Consider the following 20,153-nt stretch of genomic DNA (forward strand, 5'->3'; position numbering starts at 1 on the left):
AACCACTTCCCGGGTGAGTGCAGTTCAAACAATACTCAGCAGCCAGGACACCAACCAAGCCAAAGCAGCCCCGCTTGATTGGCACCCGATCCAGGAACATTCACTCCCTCCACCACCGGCGCACAGTGGCAGTGGTTTTCAGGCATAATGGAAAAGATCAGTGGAGGAACTAAAATGATAACGTTTTTTTGTTTGTAAGTGTGCACATAACGACTTGTTTATTGTTTTATGGGAATGTGTGTACCTAACCATTTGTTTATTATTTGCATTTATGTATGTACATAATCAAATGATTACCATTTGTTTATGTGTGTTTGCATAACTACTACTTTACTGTTAGTGTGTATCATCTACTCTCTGCTGTTTGCTTTCTTTTTTCTCGGACTGTCGGTTTAAAATGTGATTGCTGCTTTAAAAACGACCATGGCTACTGTTTAAAGGAAAGTTCTCTGGAATAGGATGAGGAATATCTACAACCTTGCTACCTTGGAAAGTAGTGTGCCATAAATGAACAGGATGGTTCTGGAAAGGAGCCCTGGACTAACGGGTATTGCCTGCCGACAACATTTGAATGATCTCCTGACCAGGTGACAGGGTTTTGTGTGGTAACAGTGCAGGCAGTTCAGATCCTAGCCTGCAAAGATCGGAGACATAAAACCTCTCTCTCTCCTGTCTTTCTCAGGATTCCAGTAAGGAGCTGGCTGGCTATTTCTCACATTCTTACATCCTGCTTTCTCTCAAACCCCCTTTCAAGAAGATTTCTCAGGCCCGCTCTCCACCTACAGCTCCACTCTCTTTACCCCTGAGACCTGATCTCTCTCTACAGCTCCACTCTCTCTAAACCTGGACCTGCTCTCTCCCTACGGCTCCACTCTCTCAAACCCTCAGACCCGCTCTCTCCCTACAGCTCCACTCTCTCTACACCCCAGACCTGCTCTCTCCCTACGTCTCCCAACCCCCCAGACCCGCGCTCTCCCTACAGCTCCACTGTCTCTACACCCCAGACCTGCTCTCTCCCTACGTCTCCCAACCCCCCAGACCCGCGCTCTCCCTACAGCTCCACTGTCTCAAGACCCCAGACCTGTGCTTTCCCTAACACTCCACACCCTCTACACCCCAGGACCGCTCTCTCCCTAAAGCTCTACTCTCTCTACCTTCCAGACCCGCTCTTTCCCAACAGCATCAACTCTCTAACTCCCAGATCCGCTCTCTCCCTAAAGCTCCACTCTCTCAACCCCTCAGACATGCTCTTTCCCTAAAGCTCCACTCTGTCATCCTCAGCAGACCCGCTCTCTCCCTAAAGCTCGAGTCTCTGTACACCCCAGACCCGCTCTCTCCCTAAAGTTCCCTCAGGCTTCCCCCCACAGATGCGCTCTCTCCCTACAGCTATACTTTCTGTGCACCCCAGACGCGCTCTCCCCCAACAGCTCAACTCCCTCTACTCCCCAGAACCGCTCTCTCCCTGAATCTCCACTCTCTCTCCCTCACCAGACCCGTACTCTCCCTAAGTCACCAATCTCTCTACCCCTCAAGACCCGTTCTCTCCCAAAAGCTCCACTCTCCCTCACTCACCACACCCGCACTCTCCCAGAAGCTACACTTTCTGTACACCCCTGAACCGCTCTCTCCCTACAGCTCCACTCTCTCTAACCACCACCCCCCCTCCCAGACCGGCTCTCTGCCTATAGTTCCACACTCTCTAACCACCCCCCCACCAGACCCGCTCTTTCTCTACAGCTCCACTCTCTCCGCCACCCCAGACCCGCTCTCTCCTAAATACTCTACTCTCTCTACTTTCCAGACCCGTTGGTTCCCTAGAGCAACACTCTCGGTGAACCCCAGACCCCCTCTCTCCCTAAAGCTCCACTCTCTCTATCCCTCAAACACCAAAACATTCAAATTAAACAATCAGACAAATAATCACCATACCCCATTCAAATCAAACAACCTGACCATTCCCTATCCCACCCCATTCAAATCAAACAAACTGATAAATAAACATCCCACTCCTAACAAATCAAACAATCTCTCCCATATCCACCCCTACCCATTCAAATCAATCAAACTGACCCATAACCACCCCAGCCCAATTCAAATCAAATAACTAGACCCTTAACCACCACGCCCCACTCAAATCTAACAAGCTGACCTATAACCACCCCAGCCCATTCAAATCAAATACCTAGACCCTTACCCACCCAATCCCATTCAAATCTATCAACCTGACCGATAACCACCCCACCCCATTCAAATCAAATAACCGGGTCCATAACCAAACCACCCCATTCAATTCAAATAACCGGATCCATAACCAAACCACCCCATTCAAATCAAGCGTCCAAACACAAACTCCCCACCCAATTTAAATCAAACAACCTGACCCATATCAATACCACCCCATTCAAATCAAACAACCTGACACATAACCACCGCACCAATTTCAAATCTAACAATCTGTCCCATAACCACCCCATACCTTTCAAATCACAAACTGTCCCATAACCATCCCATCAGATTCAATTCAAACAATCTGACCCATAACCACCCCAGCAAATTCAAATCAACAAAATTTAACCCATAGCCAGCCCACCACAATCAACTTAAAAAAATGTGACCCATACCCACCCCACGGCATTCACATCAAACAACCTTAAAAATAACCAGCCAAACCATTCACATCAAACAATCTGTCCCATAACCACACCTCCTCACTCAAACCAATCTGACACATGACCACTCATCACATTGAAGACAAATAACCTGTCCCATAACCACCAACCACATTCAAATCAAAAAACCTGACCCATATCCACCACATCGCGCTCAAAGCTAACAACTGACACATAACCACCCCACCCCATTCAAATCAAACAACCTGACACATAACCGCCCCAACCCATTCAAATCAAACAACCTGACCCATAGCCAGCCCACCACAATCAAAGTAAACAAACGGACCCATAACAACCCCACAACATTCAAAGCAAACCGCCTGATTCAAAACCAAAGCACCCCATTCAAATCAGACAACCTGATTAATATCCAAAATACCCCGTTCAAATCAAGCAACCTGATCCATAGCCACTCCACACCATTCAAATCAAACATTCTGCCCCATTGTCACCCCACGACATTCAAAACAAAGAATCTAACCTTTAACCAACCGAATCCATTCAAATGAATCAAGCTGAATTATAGCCACCACACTGCATTCAAATCAAATATTCTGACCCAAAAACACCCCACCCTATTCAAGTCAAACAACCTGACACACCACCACATCATCCCATTAAAATCAATCAACCTGACCCATAACCACCCCACCCCATTCAAATCAATCAACCTGACCCATATCCAACACACCACGATCAATTCAAACAACTTGACCCTTAACAACCCAACACCGTTCAATTCAAACAACCTGACCCTTAACCTCCCCATTAACCAATTCAAACAACCTGACCCTTAACCACCCCATTAACCAATTCAAACAACCTGACACTTAACCACCCCACCACATTAAAATCAAAGAATCTGTCCATAACCACCCCACTCTACTCACATCAATAATCCTGACCCATAACAACCCCACCACATTCAAATCAAAAAACCTGAACCATACCCACACAACCATATTCAAAGCAAACAACCTGACCCACAACTACCCCACCCCATTCAATTATATCAAACTGACGCCTAACAAACCAGCCCATTCAAATCAAATAAATCTAACTCATAACCACACCAGAGCATTCATATTAAACAATCAGACACATAATCTCCCCAACCCATTCAAATCAAACAACCTGACCAATAATTACCCCAATCCTATTAAATCAAACAATCTTCCCCCATAGCCAGCCCATCCATTCAAATCAAACAAACTGACCCATTACCAAACCACCCCATTCAAATCAAATAACTTGACCTTTCACCACCACACCCCATTCAATGAAAACAACCCTACTGAAAACAACCCCACCCCATTCAAACCTAATAAGATGACCGAAAACAACCCCACCCCATTCAAATCTAACAACCTGACCGATAACCACCTCACGCCATTCAAATCAAACAGCAGGATCCATAACCAAACCGCCCCATTCAATCAATCATCCTAACACGTAACCTCCCCACCGAATTGAAATCAAACAACCTTACCCTTAACCACCCCATCCTATTCAAATCAAACAGCCTGACCCTTAACCAACCAACACCATTCAAATGTTACAATCTGAACCTAAACCACCCCACCACATTCAAATCAAACATGCTGCCCCATTACCATCCCACGACATTCAAATTAAACGATCTGACCCTTAACAATCCCAAAACATTCAATTCAAACAACCTGTCCCTTGAACACCCCACCCCATTCAAATCAAACAACCTGACCCATAACCTCCCCACCCCATTCAAATCAAACAACCTGACCCATAACCTCCCCACCCCATTCAAATCAAACAACCTGACCCATAACGACCCCACCACATTCATATCAAACAAGTTGACCAATAAATACCCCACCCCATTCATATCAAACAATCTGACCCATAACAACCCCACCCCTTTCAATTCGAACAAACTGAGCCAAAAGAACTCCACACCATTAAATTAAAACATCCTTACCCAAAACCACTCCATCCCTTTCAAATCAAACAAACTGACCCATAAAGACCCCAACCTATTCAAGACAAACAACGTGGCCCATACCACACCACCCAATTCAAATCAAAAAACCTGACCCACAACGACCCGACCCCATTCAAATATATCAACCTGACGCCTAACAACACCAGCCCAATCAAATCAAATAAATCTAACTCATAACCACACCAAAACATTAAAATTAAACAATAAGACACATAATCACCCCAACCCATTCAAATCAAAGATCTGACCAATAATTACCCCACCCCTATCAAATCAAACAATCTCCCCAACAGCCAGCCCATCCATTCAAATCAAACAAACCGACCCATTACCAAACCACCCCATTCAAATCAAATAATTTGACCCTTCACCACCACACCCCATTCAATGAAAACAACCTGACTGATAACAACCCCACGCTATTCAAATCAAACAACAGGATCCATAACCTAACCACCCCTTTCAAACGAATCATCCTAAAACAAAACCTCCCCACCCAAATTCAAATCAAACAACCTGATCCATAACCACCGCACCACCTTAATATCAAACAACCTGACCAAAAACCATCCGTCCCCACTCAAGTCAAACAACCTGGCCCATATTCAGGTCTGGCAGCATCGGTGGAGAGGAGAAGAGTTGACGTTTCGAGTCCACATGACACTTCAACAGAACTGAGTATAGTTAGGAGAGGGGTGAAATATAAGCTGGTTTAAGGTGGGGAGAGAAGTTGAGAGTGGGGTGGTTGTAGGGACAAGCAAACAGTGATAGGAGCAGCTAATCAAAAGATGTCACAGACAAAATGATCAAGGAGGTGTTGAAGGTGGTGATATTATCTAAGAAAAGTGCTAATTAAGAATGGATGGCAGGACACTCAAGGTACATCTCTAGTGGGGTGTTGTGGAAAGACTGACAAGGTATTAGTTGTAGATTTAAAAATAATGGAAATAGGTGGGAAAAGAAACATCTATTTTAATAAGCACCCCACACCATTCAAATCAAACAACCTGACCCATAACCACTGCACCACATTAATATCAAACAACTTGACCAAAAAACATCCCACCCCATTCAAGTCAAACAACCTGACCCATAACCACCCCATCCCATTCAAATCAAATAACCTGACCCATAACCGCCTTCCTAATACAGTCTGACCGCTTTTCCCCTGAGTCTCATTTAATCTGTCAAATTCAAGTGTCCCCCACTGTTCACTTGACACGATTGGACCTCTGTCCGTTGATCCAATGTCATCCCTGATTCCCCCTGACCCTCTGCCTAACCCCTGACCCTCCGCCTAACCCCTGGCCATCGGCCCAACCCCTGACCATCTGTCTAACCCCTCCCCACCTGACGAACCCTTGACCAACCGCCTAAACACTGACATTCATTCTAAACCCTGACCCTTTGCCTAATGCCGACCCTCTGTCCAACCCTGACCCAGACTGTTCCGTTACCCTCATATAACCTATGACCTCGAAGCTGACCTTGGTTCTCTTGACCCAGTGTGACCACTGCTCCCTCGACCCTGCGTCTCACCTTTAATACCACGACCCTCGGCCTCACCCCTCACCCTCTACTCGGCCTTTCTGCTCCGACCCACACAGTAGCCTTAGACCCTCAGCCTATCTCCACCTCGGTCAATCCTATCACCAACCCAACCTGAGCCACACCCTTTGCTATCCCGACACCTGACAATGTAGAAAGTGTGTGTGGGGAGGGGAATGAGAATTTATATTGAGATGAGGAAGATGAGAGGATTCTCGATTGCAGCCTAAACAGTAGAATTCCCTGGATATGGTCAACCGCCTCGTCCACTATTCCAGATCCTATGGAATCTATGTGAATCTGATTCACTCTATTCCAGCTGGTTCAGCTCCTATAGGATGCACCAGTTTAATGAGGACGGTTAATGTTACAGACATTGAGCCGCCATCTCACAGCAGTGGGGTGAGTTTATCATTGCTCCACCAGCCTGGCAGCTGAAGAATCAACTTATTGGTGATGGATGAACTTAGAGAGATCGGTCAGTTTATTGGGGCTGATTCAGGTTCTGGGCGCTGAGTGAGCTTTTTGTGTCTTAGGTTTTCTGTCACCTTATTAGTGTTTTATTCTCTCTGCATCTGTAAGTGTCTTTACCAGTGAAGGCCACATCTGTCATACACCCCATCACTGCCTTTGAATATTGGGAACTGTGTTCTGAGATTTGGGGATATTATTTTCACATCCAGTTAAACATAAGTTGCGAGGTGTGGAAAATAATAAGGGAGTGTTGACCTTGGTTAAGCTAATCCCTTTGCTCAGGTAATTAGCACCAGTCCCGCTGGATACACTCTCAGTCTGCCCCAACAGGGTTCCCGGTGATATTAATGGGGAAAAACATTCCAAAGTGTCATTTCACACAGTCAGTGTGAACATCAGCACCGGCTCTAACACTGACCACGAGCTACGCAGAGAGGCCCACAATGCACTCGGGTTATTCACTGGATCTGACGATTGAAATGTTCCTCTATGAGCTTCAAGAAATTTACTATCCACTGCTCGCTGCTCTTGCAGTTCCTGGTAAGTCTCTGCACCCAGCATTGTTTCTCTCAGACAGATGTTATTTTAATCATGTTCCTGTCACTGAGTGTCTCCTCTCTTCACTATTACTGTTGTTCCTGGTAAGACGCTGTATTCAGTAATTATTCAAGCGGCTATCATTCGCTGCATTACTCATACAACTCTTTCAGTCTCTGCATTATTTTATCCTCCTGTGCTGCAAATAGGCGTTGCCTGCTACTTGTGTGCTGCCAATATTTTTGCCGCTGATCAGCATCAGCCTGAATGTTGCCTGTGCGGTGCTCTGTATGGAGACTTTCCGCTTCAGTTTTCCATGAGTGACGAATAGTGCTGTGCAAGTTATAATGATCAGTGAACAACTCAACGCCTGTCCTTATGGTGAAGGGAAATTAATTGCTGCAGCAGTTAAAGATGGCTGGGAGTAAGACTCTATTCTGAGGGGCTTTTGGAGCTCATCTACTTAGCCTCAAACAATTTAAAGCGCTTTCCTTTATCGGGTTGCTAGCCAACACAGGGTCAAACGAGGACTTAACTCAAGGGCTGTCAGCACAATCTTATATCTTGAATAGAGCATTTTCCCCTGTTAGGCCCACGGCTGTGATGAGGGCTGCCAACCAGTGGCCTTAGCTGAACACAGAGTGATCCTGGGTGCACAGGTTTGACCTGTGTAAGTGGCGCCTGCTTTCACTGCCTGTCACACCTTCCATCACATTGTTGATGACTGAGATCGATCCCGCTTTTCCATTTCTTGTGTGTTGTTCTGTTCTGCTGTTCTGCTTTACTCAGACACAGACTGTTCTGTCTGGTTCACTGTCACTTTTACATTCGATCGATTTGTGGCTATTTGTTGCAGTAAGTTGAGAGCAAAATATTGCACCACAAAAACTGCATATGTGGTTCTAGGAACAGACAGTTTGTTGAGCTGTTTGAAGAATGTGTTCTGGTATTTTATGTATACGGCTCAGTATTGGGGTATGAATTTCCCCTGGTTTTGTTTTGTGACATTGGATGTTCTGAATTCACGGACATGGGCAGCAATCGAGATTCTTCATTACATTGTAACGCCGGGTGTCACATATTTTCCTTATTCTAGTGCTCAATGCTTTAACGGTCAGGTATATTTCAGTGAGAAGCAGAGGCCGCAGGAGAGTCCGGGCACAGAGCAGTGGGGAGAGTCCCAGAGTACCAGAGATGAAGAGTCGTAGGAAATCCATCATTTTACAGTTTATTATCCCATGAAGTTTCATCCTTTTATGGGCTGTCTTAACGATGTTTTCCATATGGTTGCGATTGGTAGGTTTGGGCTACACGTACGTAAGACCACCACTTTAAATTCGGGAAATAGGCTTCATGCCGCATCTCCTGAGCTGCTGCACAAACACTAGTTTGTATGCAATGATCCAGAATAAGTTCAGAGAGCAGCTGAAATACCCCTTTACTCCGATTGTAAAACTCATTCACTGCTGAGCTGAACTGATTGATTTCACAACCAGAACACGCTCAGTCCTCATGCTCTTCCCGACCCAACTCTCCACATCAGGTCCAGTGAGAGAGGTTAATAAGAAGTCACTAACTGACACAGGGTGAGCCATCCTCAGCCACTGTCAGAGATATACTGTGAACTGGGAAAAGACTCCGGCTACCGTCTAGATTAGATATTGGGCTTTGGGAAAGTGTAGGGTGGGATTATTCTACCTGGAGCCGCTGTTTGAAAAAAAACATATATCAGCATCTCACACAAAGTAACGTGTGACTGCCCCCCACACCAATCAGAAAGTGGCTCCCATCACACCCAGTGCAAAGTCTCCCTCCATAGCAAAACACATAGTGATTCCTGGGGATCCAACACCCAACAACAAGCTGGACCTCCACTTCCGAGCACAATGATTCAAATCAAATTAAGTCCCTCCTGTCAGACTGATCCTGTCCAATAGAAACCTCAGCAGTGATGTTATTCACAGTCAATGTGGTATGAATGTGTATTCAGGCATCAATGTCACTTCACATGGGCTATAAAAGGCTTCCATCCCAATTCTACAATGACTGCCTCAGCCTGGACTCGCATCTTTTGTCAGCGTTTTGTCTCTTTGGATCGTTTGATCAAGGAATGAATTTAAAAAGGGTCAAATCCTCTTGTAAAACCCGTTTTACCGTCTTGGGATTAAAATGATACAACCCTACCCTCTGCTGGCCGCTCCCCGCCACTACAGGCCCTTCTCTTTGCCGGCCTCAGAGAAGTTCAGTTACTGCATGGCAGCATCTGGAAACAGATCGAAGAAGTATGCATTTGGAGCAATATTGTCAGGGATTGAAGTTTGCAGCAAGTTGCACAGTTCAGTCGGGTGGTGCATTCGTCTTTTACCACCTGACCCTGTAGATAAACTCTTTCCTCATTCCCCATTGGAGGTATTGTTTTGAGATGGTATTTGGGGATTATTTCAGAAAGATAGGTGCACATTTTGTTCAGTTATCTGGATATACTCCAGTTCTCAATGGCAGTAGATAAACTTTGCTGTACTCTGTAAACCCTCTGCAATTCATTATCAATGTTTAAACCGACAACTTGGATTTTGATACAGAATTTTATTAAATATTTTTCCAAGATAATTTTCTCGGTTTCTCACACAAAGTCTTTGTCCTAGAAAAAGAAACATTGAAAACACAAGCAATAAATGGGAGAAAATTTATTTTCACAGCTATACAGCCTCCATTCACATTGTGTCCGTGCTGGCATAGATATGAAGAGCCTTGCCACCTATTCCCATTATGCAGTTCGTGGTCTGCACTCCTTTCTGACACAGTGTTACAGGGAGAGGCCAGCTGAGTTGGAATCCTAATGCACTAACTCCACTCTTGCCCCTTATTTAAACCGCCAGCCACAAACACCAAAAAAGCTCCAACAAAATTGTCAAGGAAAGTTTTCTTTCATAAATCTCTGCTGACAATTGTGAAAGTGGTGACGCTTCTCCAACGCACAATAGACACACAGAGGCTAAAAGATATCTCAGTAATTTCGGGAAGCAGTTAACATCAACAGGACACAGGGTATGTAAAGTGATTCTGTTCCAAAGGTGAAATGTGTTGCTGTTTTACATTGCCAATCACACACTTACTCACACACACACACACACACACACACACACACACACACACACGTAGACAGATACACCCACTCACGTGCAGACACAGACATACACACACTTACCCAAATTCATACCCATAGACTCAGTTTCACACACATACAAACAAACACATACAGACACACACACAGTCACACACACGTATGGACACACATATACAGTGACACTGACAGACAGCACAGATGGTTAATATGAATATCAGTCTAGTCAGTGGTTCATTTAGAGGTATAAGACAAACAAAGTTGAAATTCTTTGTGGATATCATTCTGAAATGTGTTGCTGCTTTATGATACCAATCTAGCTCCCATGCACACATAAACATACCCTCTCCCTCCCACACATACACTCTCAAACACAATCACACATATTCTTACACAGCCACATACTCACTCATAGAGATACAGACAGACAGGGAGCAGGGAAGGTTAATGTCAATCTCAATCTGGTCAAAAAGGTAATTTATTAGAAGAATAGCACAAACAGAGTTGAAACTCCCTGTGTTTTTTATTCCGAAATGAGACAATACACATTCAAGAACAACCTCTAGATTGAAAAATACCAACACATTCAACTACACCCGCAACTTTGAAAAACACTAACAAATTCAACAAAATCAACATTGAAAACACCAACAAATTAAACAACAACTTCAACATTGAAAAACAACAACAAATTCGACAACAATCTCAACATTGAAAAATACCGACAAATTCAACAACAACCTCAACATTGAAAAGCAACGAGTTCAACAACGCCAACGTTGAATGATACCAACAAATTAACAAACAACCTCAGCATTGAAAAACACCAACAAATTGAACAACGTAATGAACCTTGAAAAACACCATCAAATTCAACAAAAACCTGAAGATTGAAAATGCTCAACAAATTCAAAAACAACCTCAGCATTGATTAACAACAACAAGATCAACAACAACCTCAACTTTGAAAATAACCAACAAATTCAACAACCTCAACTTTCAATGTCAACAATAACAAATGTCAATGTCAACATTGAAAACAAAAACTTTTTCAACAAGAACCTCAACATTGAAAAAAAATCAACAACAAACTCAACGTGGAATCACCACAACAAATTCAACAACAACCTGAAAATTGAAAAACACCCGCAAATTCAAGAACAACATCAGCATTGAAAACACCAACAAATTCAACATAAAACCTTACATTGAAAAGACCAACAAATTCAACATAAAACCTTACATTGAAAACACCAACAACATTAACGTTGAAAAACACCAACAAATTCAACAACAATCTCAAAATTGAAAATCCTCAACAAATTGAACAACCTCCACATTGATTGACAACAACAAGTTCAGCAATAACCACAACTTTGAAAAAAAGCAACAAATTCAACAAGCTCAACATTGAAAACGCCAGCCAACTCAATAGAAACATCAACTTTCAAAATCACCAACAATTTAAACAAACTCAAAATTGAAAAGACTAAATTATTCAACAAGAACCTCAACATTGAAAAAGGCAACAATATCAACCACAAACTCAGCGTGGAATGACCCCAAAAAATTCAACAAGAACCGCAAATTTGAAAAACAGCAACAAATAAAACAACAACCTCGACATTAAAAAACACCAACAAATTTAACAGCAATCTCAACTTTGATAAACCCCAACAAATTCAACAAACTCAACATTGAAAAACACCAAAAACTTCCACAAAAACCTCAACATTGAAAGTCACCAGCAAATTCAACTACAACTTCAGCTTTGAAAAACACGAACAAACTCAACAATAACTTCAACATTCAAAAACACCAACAAGCTCAACGACCTCAACAGGTAAAAACACCAACAAATGCAACAACAAACTGACGTTTGAAAAACTCCAACAAATTCAACAACAACCTCAAGATTCAAAAGCACCAACAAATTCAACAACTGCTGCAAATTTTAAAACACCAAATAATTTAAAAACCTCAACATTGAAATCACCAACAAATTCAACAACAATAGCAACGTCGAAAACACCATCAAATTCAACAACAACCTTAAATTTTAATAAAGCCAACAGATTCAAAAACATCCTCAAAATTGAACAACACTGACGAATTCAACAACAACCTCAACATTGAAGAACACCATCAAACTCAACAACATATTTAAATTGGAATAACAATTCAACAACATCCTCACAATTGAACAACGCCGACAAATTCAAGAATATCCAGCACTTTGAAAAACACCAACAAAGTCAACAACCTGAAAATTGACAAAGACGAACAAATTCAAAAACAACATGAGCTTTGGAAAATACCAGCAAATTCAACAATTTCAAGATAAAAAACAAACAAATTTCAACAACAATCTCAACATTGACTAACACCATCTAATTGAACAACAACCACTACATCGAATAACCCCAACAAATCCAACAACAATCTCAACATTGAATAACAGAAACAAATTCAACAACAATCTCAACATTGAATGACACCAAGACATTCAACAAAAACCGCAACTTTGAAAACACCAATTAATTCAACTTCAACATTGAAACCACCAACAAATTCAACAACAACCTCAACATTGAAAAACAGCAAAAAATTCAACAACATCAACATTGAACACGCCCAAAAATTTCAACAACAACCTCAACACTGAAAATCAATAACAAATTGAAGAACAGTCTAATCATTGAAAAACACCGACAAATTCAACAACAACAGCAATATTGAAAATCACCATCCATTTCATCAACCACCACAACTTTGAAAACCACCTACAAATTCAACAACCTGAAAATTGAAAAAGACGAACAGATTCAACACCAACCTGACCTTTGAAAAATAGCAACAAATTCAACAAATTCAACATAAAACAGCAATTTATACAACAACCTCAAGATTGAAAACCACCATCTAAATCAACAACAACCTCAACAATCAATCACACCATCTAATTCAACAGCAACCTCAACTATGAAAATCATCAAATTCAACAACAACATAAATATGGAATAACATCAACAAATTCCACATCGACATCAACGATGAAAAACACTGACGAATTCAACAACAATCTAAACATTGAAAAATACCATCTAAATCAACAACAACCTCAAAATTGAAGTGCACGATCAAATTCAACAACAACCTCAAGATTGAAAAAACACCAACAAATTCAACAACATCAACACTGACAAACACCGGCAAATTCAACAACAACATCAACATTGGAAACACCAACAAACTCATAAAAAATATCAAAGTTGCAAAGCACCAAATAATTATTTTTAAAACTCACCATTGCAAACAGCAATAAATTCAACAACTGGATAACATTGACAAACACAAACAAATTCAACAACAACTTCAAAATAAGAAGAACTAACAAATTGAATGACGACCTCGACATTGAAAAAAACAGCAACATTTTCAATATCGTCAATATTGATTGTCGCATACAAATTCAACAGCAACCTTAATATTGAATGACACTGACAAGCACAATATTCAAAAGCACCAACAGACTCAAAACGTCGGCAATGACGATCACCAACAAATTCAGTAACAACGTCAGCTTTGAAAACACCAACAATTTCAACAATGAATAGCACCATTAAAATCACAGCAATCTCAACATTGAATAACACCAACAAATTCAACAATATCATCAACATTGGCAAACACCGACAAATTCAACAACAACCCCAACATTCATAACACCAACAAATTCAAAAACAACCTCAACATTCATAACACCGACAAATTCAACAACAACCTCAACATTCATAACAACGACAAATTCAACAACAACCTCAACATTCATAACAACGACAAATTCAACAACAACCTCAACATTCATAACACTGACAAATTCAACAACAACCTCAACATTCATAACACCAACAAATTCCACAACAACCTCTACATTGAAAACACCAACAATTTCAAGAACAGGCTCAACGCGGAAAAAAACATCAAATTCATCATCAACCACAAAACTTTAAAAACACAAACATTTTCAATAGCAACCTTAACATTGAAAAACACCAACAAATTCAACATTGAAAAACACAAATAAATACAACATTGAAAAACACCATCAAATTCAACAAAAACCTCAACATTGATAACACCAAGAAATTCAACAACAACCTCAACGTTGAAAAATACCAAGAAATTCAACAACAACCTCAACATTGAATAACCGCAAGAAATTCGTCAACAATCTCAAAATTGAAAAGACCAACAAATTCAACTTGAAAAATACCTGCAAATTGAAGAACAACGTCAAAATTGATAAATATCTTCAAAGTCAACAACAAACTCAACATTGAAAACACCAACAAATTCAAGAACAACCTCAGCTTTGAAAAATACCAACAAATTCACCAATAATCTCGAGATTGAAAAACACAAACATATTCAACAATAACCTCAGCTTTGAAAATCACCAACAACTATAGCAAACTCAACATTGAATAACAACAACAAATTCAACAACAAAATCAACATTGAAAATCGCCAGCAAATTCAAAACAACCTCATCACTGAAAAAAGTGAAACAAATTCAACAACAACCTCAACTTTGAAAAATACCAACAAATTCAACAAACTCAATATTGAAAACCACCAACAAATTCAACAAACTCAATATTGAAAAACACCAACAAATTCAATCAAACTAAACATTTAAAAACATCAACAAACTCAACAACAACCTCAACCTTGAAATAAACAAACAAATTCAAAAACAACCTTAACACTGAAAAACACGAACACATTCAACAATATCTTCAACATTGAAAAACACTAACAAATTCAAGAACAATCTCAAGATTGAAAAACACCAACAAATTAAACAAAATCAACATTGCAAATCACAACGATGTTCAATACCATCATCAAGATTGAAAATCACCAACAAATTTACCAACAACTTTAAGTTTGAAACACACCAGCAAAGTCAAAAAGATTGAAAACCACCAACAATTTCAACAAGAGCCTCAATATTGCAAAACTCCAAATAATGAATTAACAAGCACAACATTGCAAAACATCAATTAATTGAATAAGAAGATTAGCATTGAAAAACACAAAGAAATTCAATACTGCAACATTGAACATCACCAAGAAATTCAACAACAATTTCAACATTGTAATAGAGCACACATTCAGCATCAACCTCAACTTTGTAAAAACACTGACAAAGTCATCAATAACTTTAACATTGAAAATCAGCAACAATCTCAACATTGAAACTCATCAACAACTTAAAAAATGTCAACATTGAATAACCCCAACAAATTCAACGACAACCTCAGCTTTGATCAAAAACAACAAATTGAACCATTACTTCAACATTAATAAGCACCAACAAATTATATAACGTCAACATTGGAAACATCGACTAATTCAACAACAAGCTCAACATTGAAAAAGAGCAACAAGTTCAACAAGAAACAAATTCAACAACGTCAAAATTGATCATCACCAACATATTCAACAACAACCTGAGTATTGAAGAACACTGACAAATTCTACAACTACTTCTACAATGAAAAACACCAAGATATTCAACAGCAGCAACAACATTGAAAAAAATTCAGCAAATATAACAACAAATTCCACTTTGAAAAATAGCAGCAATGTTAAAATAATTGGAAAACACGAACAAATTCATAAACAGTTTCACAATTGAGAACCATCAACAAATTCAACAATTGTTTGTTAAACGTTGAGGTTGTGTTTGAAAATGTTTGCAATTTTAGGTGATGACGTTTTTGTTGAACTTGGTGTTTTTCCGCGCTGTTGTTGAATTTCTGGATGTTGTTCAATGTTAACGTAAATTTGTATGTTTTTTTGAATGGCGAGGTTGCTCTTGAACATGTTAATGTTTTTCATTGTTAAGCTTGTTGAATTTGTTGATGTTTTTCATTGATGTAGTTGTTGTTGAATTTTGTGGTATTTATCAATGCTGAGGTTGTTCATCGGTGTGTTGTTCATTTTCTATGGCAATGTGGTTTCTGAATTTACTGGTGTTTTTCAACCTTGTTGAATTTGCTGGTGCAATTCAATGTTGAAGTTGTTGGTGAGTTTGTTGATGTTTTACAATTTTGTGATTGTTATTGAACTTGTTGGTGTTTCTCAATTTTGAGGTCGTTGTTCGATTTGTTGGTGTTTCTAAATTTTGAGGTTGTGGTTGAATTTGTTGGTATTTTTTCAAAGTTCACGTTCTTGTTGAGTTTCTTGGTGTTTTCAATGTTGCTGTTGTTGAATTTCTGGGTGTTTTTCAATGTTTATGTTGCTGAATTTGTTGGTGATTTACAATGTAGAAGTTTTTTTGTTGAATGTATATCTCTTTGTCAATGTTGAGGTTGTTCTTGAATTTGCTGGTGTGTCTTAATGTTGAAGTTGTTGTTGAATTTCATTCGATTTTTCAAAGTTAAACCACTTATTGTATTTGTTGGTGCTTTGCAATGCTAACTTTATTGTTGAATTTTTTCGTGTTTATCAAAGTTGAGTTTGTTAATTAATTAGTTGGTGTTTTGATATGAACCGACACAACAGGCGTGGTTCTTGGGACAGTGACTGTGCTGATCTTTTTAAAGAACCTTTTCAGGTATTCCATGCTCACAGGAATATATCAACTGGTGAACGAAACGCTGGTTATGTTCTGTAATACTAGATTTTTATTACTCTACGGTCTGGGTAACAATCGAGCTTGTCCATTACATTCTAAACATGTTAGCCCCATTTATCCTGATTCTGCTGCTCAATGTTCTCACCGTCAGACACATTTTAGTGAGCAGCAGAGCCCGCAGGAGACTCCGGGATCACAGAAGTGGGGGGAGTTCCAGAGAGACAGAGATCGAGAGCCGATAGAAATCCATCATTTTACTGTTTGTTATCTCGGCAAATTTCCTCCTGTAGTGAGCACGATCATGGTGTGTTGTGTATGAGTCCGGATGTATAATTTGCACTATGAATCTGTATGTCCTTCTGAGCATGAATTGGGCTCCTGAATTGCTCCGCACATTCTTGCATTTATGCCCCGACTAAATTCCGGCAGCAGTTGAAGGATGCGCTGACATGTCCCTTTGGCCCTATTGCAACATTCATTCAAAAAGGAGAGAGGAGCTGAGTCAGGGCGTTTCCAACATTATCTCGTTTTAAATCCCATTCCCAATGAATGAGTGGGGTGCGGGGGATATGGGGGTGGGGAGGGGTGGTTGATTTTCGACCGAGTGCTGGGAGTAGTTAAATCTCTCCCTCAATGGCATTGGACAGTGTGGGAGGGATCTGTTCCCCATGGTCTCCGGCTTCTGTTGTGGATCATGACCAGCACAGGTCCCGGGGAGGGGGCTGGATGGACATGTTCCCCATGGTGACCGGCTTGTGTAGTGCAGCCTGTTCAGCACAGAGCCCGGGGAGAGATTTAGTGGGATATGTTGCTATTTGGCACAGAAATTCGGGCTGCGCCTATTCACTTTGCTGGTCGCACAACGGGCAGGGGGCGGAAAATGGTCCTGATGGTGATGGCATCATGGGAGGGGCTGCTCCTAAAAGTGACAACGGGCAGGTGGCGAGACCTGCTCCCCATGGTGACGGCATCATGGAAGTGGCGGGTCCTAAACGTCACAAAGTGCAACGGGCGGGACCTGGTCCCCAAGGTGACGGCATCATGGGAGGGGCGGCTTCTAAATGTCACAACGGGCAGGGGGCGGGACCTGCTCCCCAAGGTGACGGAACCATGGGAGGGGCGGATCCTAAACGAAACAAAGGGCTAGGGGAGGGAACTGATCCCCATGGTGACGGCATCATGGGAGTGGCAGCTTTAAACGTCACAACGGGCAGGGCGCCGTACTGGCCCCCGTGATGACCACATAATGGGAGGGGCGAGTGCTGTGATGGCAACATGGGAAGGAGACAGGACATTTTGCCCATGACGAACGCCCTACGTTAGGTCCGGATCCTGTGATGGCACAATGGACAGGGTGGCTGGACCTGGTCCCCATGACAATGGCTTAATTGGAGGGGCGTGTCGTTTGGCTGGACAATGGAAAGGGGGAAGGACATAGTCCCTATGATGACGGCATAATGCAGAGGCGTGGGCCTTGTGATGGCGCAATGGACAGGGGTTGGGGCCGGGTCCCCATGATGACGGCCTAATAGAGTGGGGCGGAACTGGAAGCGGCCCATTGGACGGGACAGTGACCTTGCCCCTTTGATGAAGGCACAATGGAAAGGGGCGTGGCCTGCTTCCCTTGGCCAGTGTAAGCTGGACTGGATTGGAGCAGGGCTCCCGCCGGCCACGCCCATGACACTCAACCATTGGAGCAAGCAGAAAAGGTGTGGGGGCAAATTGTCACCGCCCCAACATTCCCACCGTCGCTCTCCTGAATAACCAATGGACCAGCAGCAACAGATATAGAAAAGGTATTGTGAAAATCCATGCTGAATATTTCTCCTGCATTGCCTTCCGTTATGCCCTTCAGTTACCCTTTGATGTTTTAACAATCCTCAGGAGAAGCAATAAAGAAGAATCTGGTTGAACAAAGCCAAATGCTAGCCAGTAAAAGCACTAGATGATCCCTGGGGTACCTCCGCGAGTTACACCGTGAATATTTCACCAACATCACACAGCAAACAAGCCCCTGTTAGAAACCACAGGATCAGAAATGATAAGCATTGGCAGAGGCCGATATTGAGAGGCCCCCGACACATACAGACACATATACACGCTCATAGAGGACACACACACACGCAGACACATGCACATGCACACACTCACAGGTACAGGCACACAGACACAGACACACGCACAGACTCAGAGGCACAAACTCAGACGTGCACACGGACACGCACACACAGACACACACAGATACGCTCACTCACACACAGACACACAGCCACACACACACAGACACAAACACACACACACACACACACAGACGCACACACAAACAGACAGGCGCACACACAAAAAGACACAAATAATTCACACGCAGACACAGACACACAGGTTGCACAGACACACACTCACACACCTCTGGTAGTTGCAGGATTTATATTAATTTCAGGGTCTGCATTATTTTCAGTATTTGTATTGGTTTCAGGATCTGTTATATTTTCAGGTTCTCTATTACTATAAGGATCTGTATCAGTTTGAGGGTCCACGTTTAGCTTCAATATCAGTTTTGGTGTCTGTATTAATTTTAAATTCTGTATTACTTTCAGGATCTGTATTAATTTAAACATCTGTATTAGTTTCAGGAAACGTATTAATTTAAAGATCTGAATTAATTTAAAGATCGTATTAAATTAACGATCTGTATTGGTTTAAGGATCTGTATTATTTTCAGGATCTGTATTAATTTCAGGGTCTGTATTGGTTTAAGGATCTGTATTAGTTTCAGGATCTGTATTAGTTTCAGGATCTGTATTGGTTTAAGGATCTGTATTATTTTTCAGGATCTCTATTAGTTTCAGGATCTCTATTATTTTCATGCTGGACATTGCAGATATTTTTGAACCAACAATTCTTCATTCCTTTTCTGCTTCTTTGTCAATCACTTTAAAACTCTGTCAGCCCATGACTGGCCCATATTCCAGGATCACTACTTCCTTGTTATTTACCCTATCAAAACCCATCGTGAGTTTAAATAACTTTATTAAACCTCCCCTTTGCCTGATCTGCTCGAAGGAAAACAAACCCAGCTTCTCCAGTCTCTCCACGCAATTCAAATCCTTCATCCCTGTTCCAATTCCAGTAAAATTCATCTGTGCCCTCTATAACATCCTTCCTCAA

This window comes from Cetorhinus maximus, unplaced genomic scaffold, assembly GCF_964194155.1.
Source record: "Cetorhinus maximus unplaced genomic scaffold, sCetMax3.hap1.1 HAP1_SCAFFOLD_641, whole genome shotgun sequence".
In the NCBI taxonomy this organism is placed as follows: domain Eukaryota; kingdom Metazoa; phylum Chordata; class Chondrichthyes; order Lamniformes; family Cetorhinidae; genus Cetorhinus; species Cetorhinus maximus.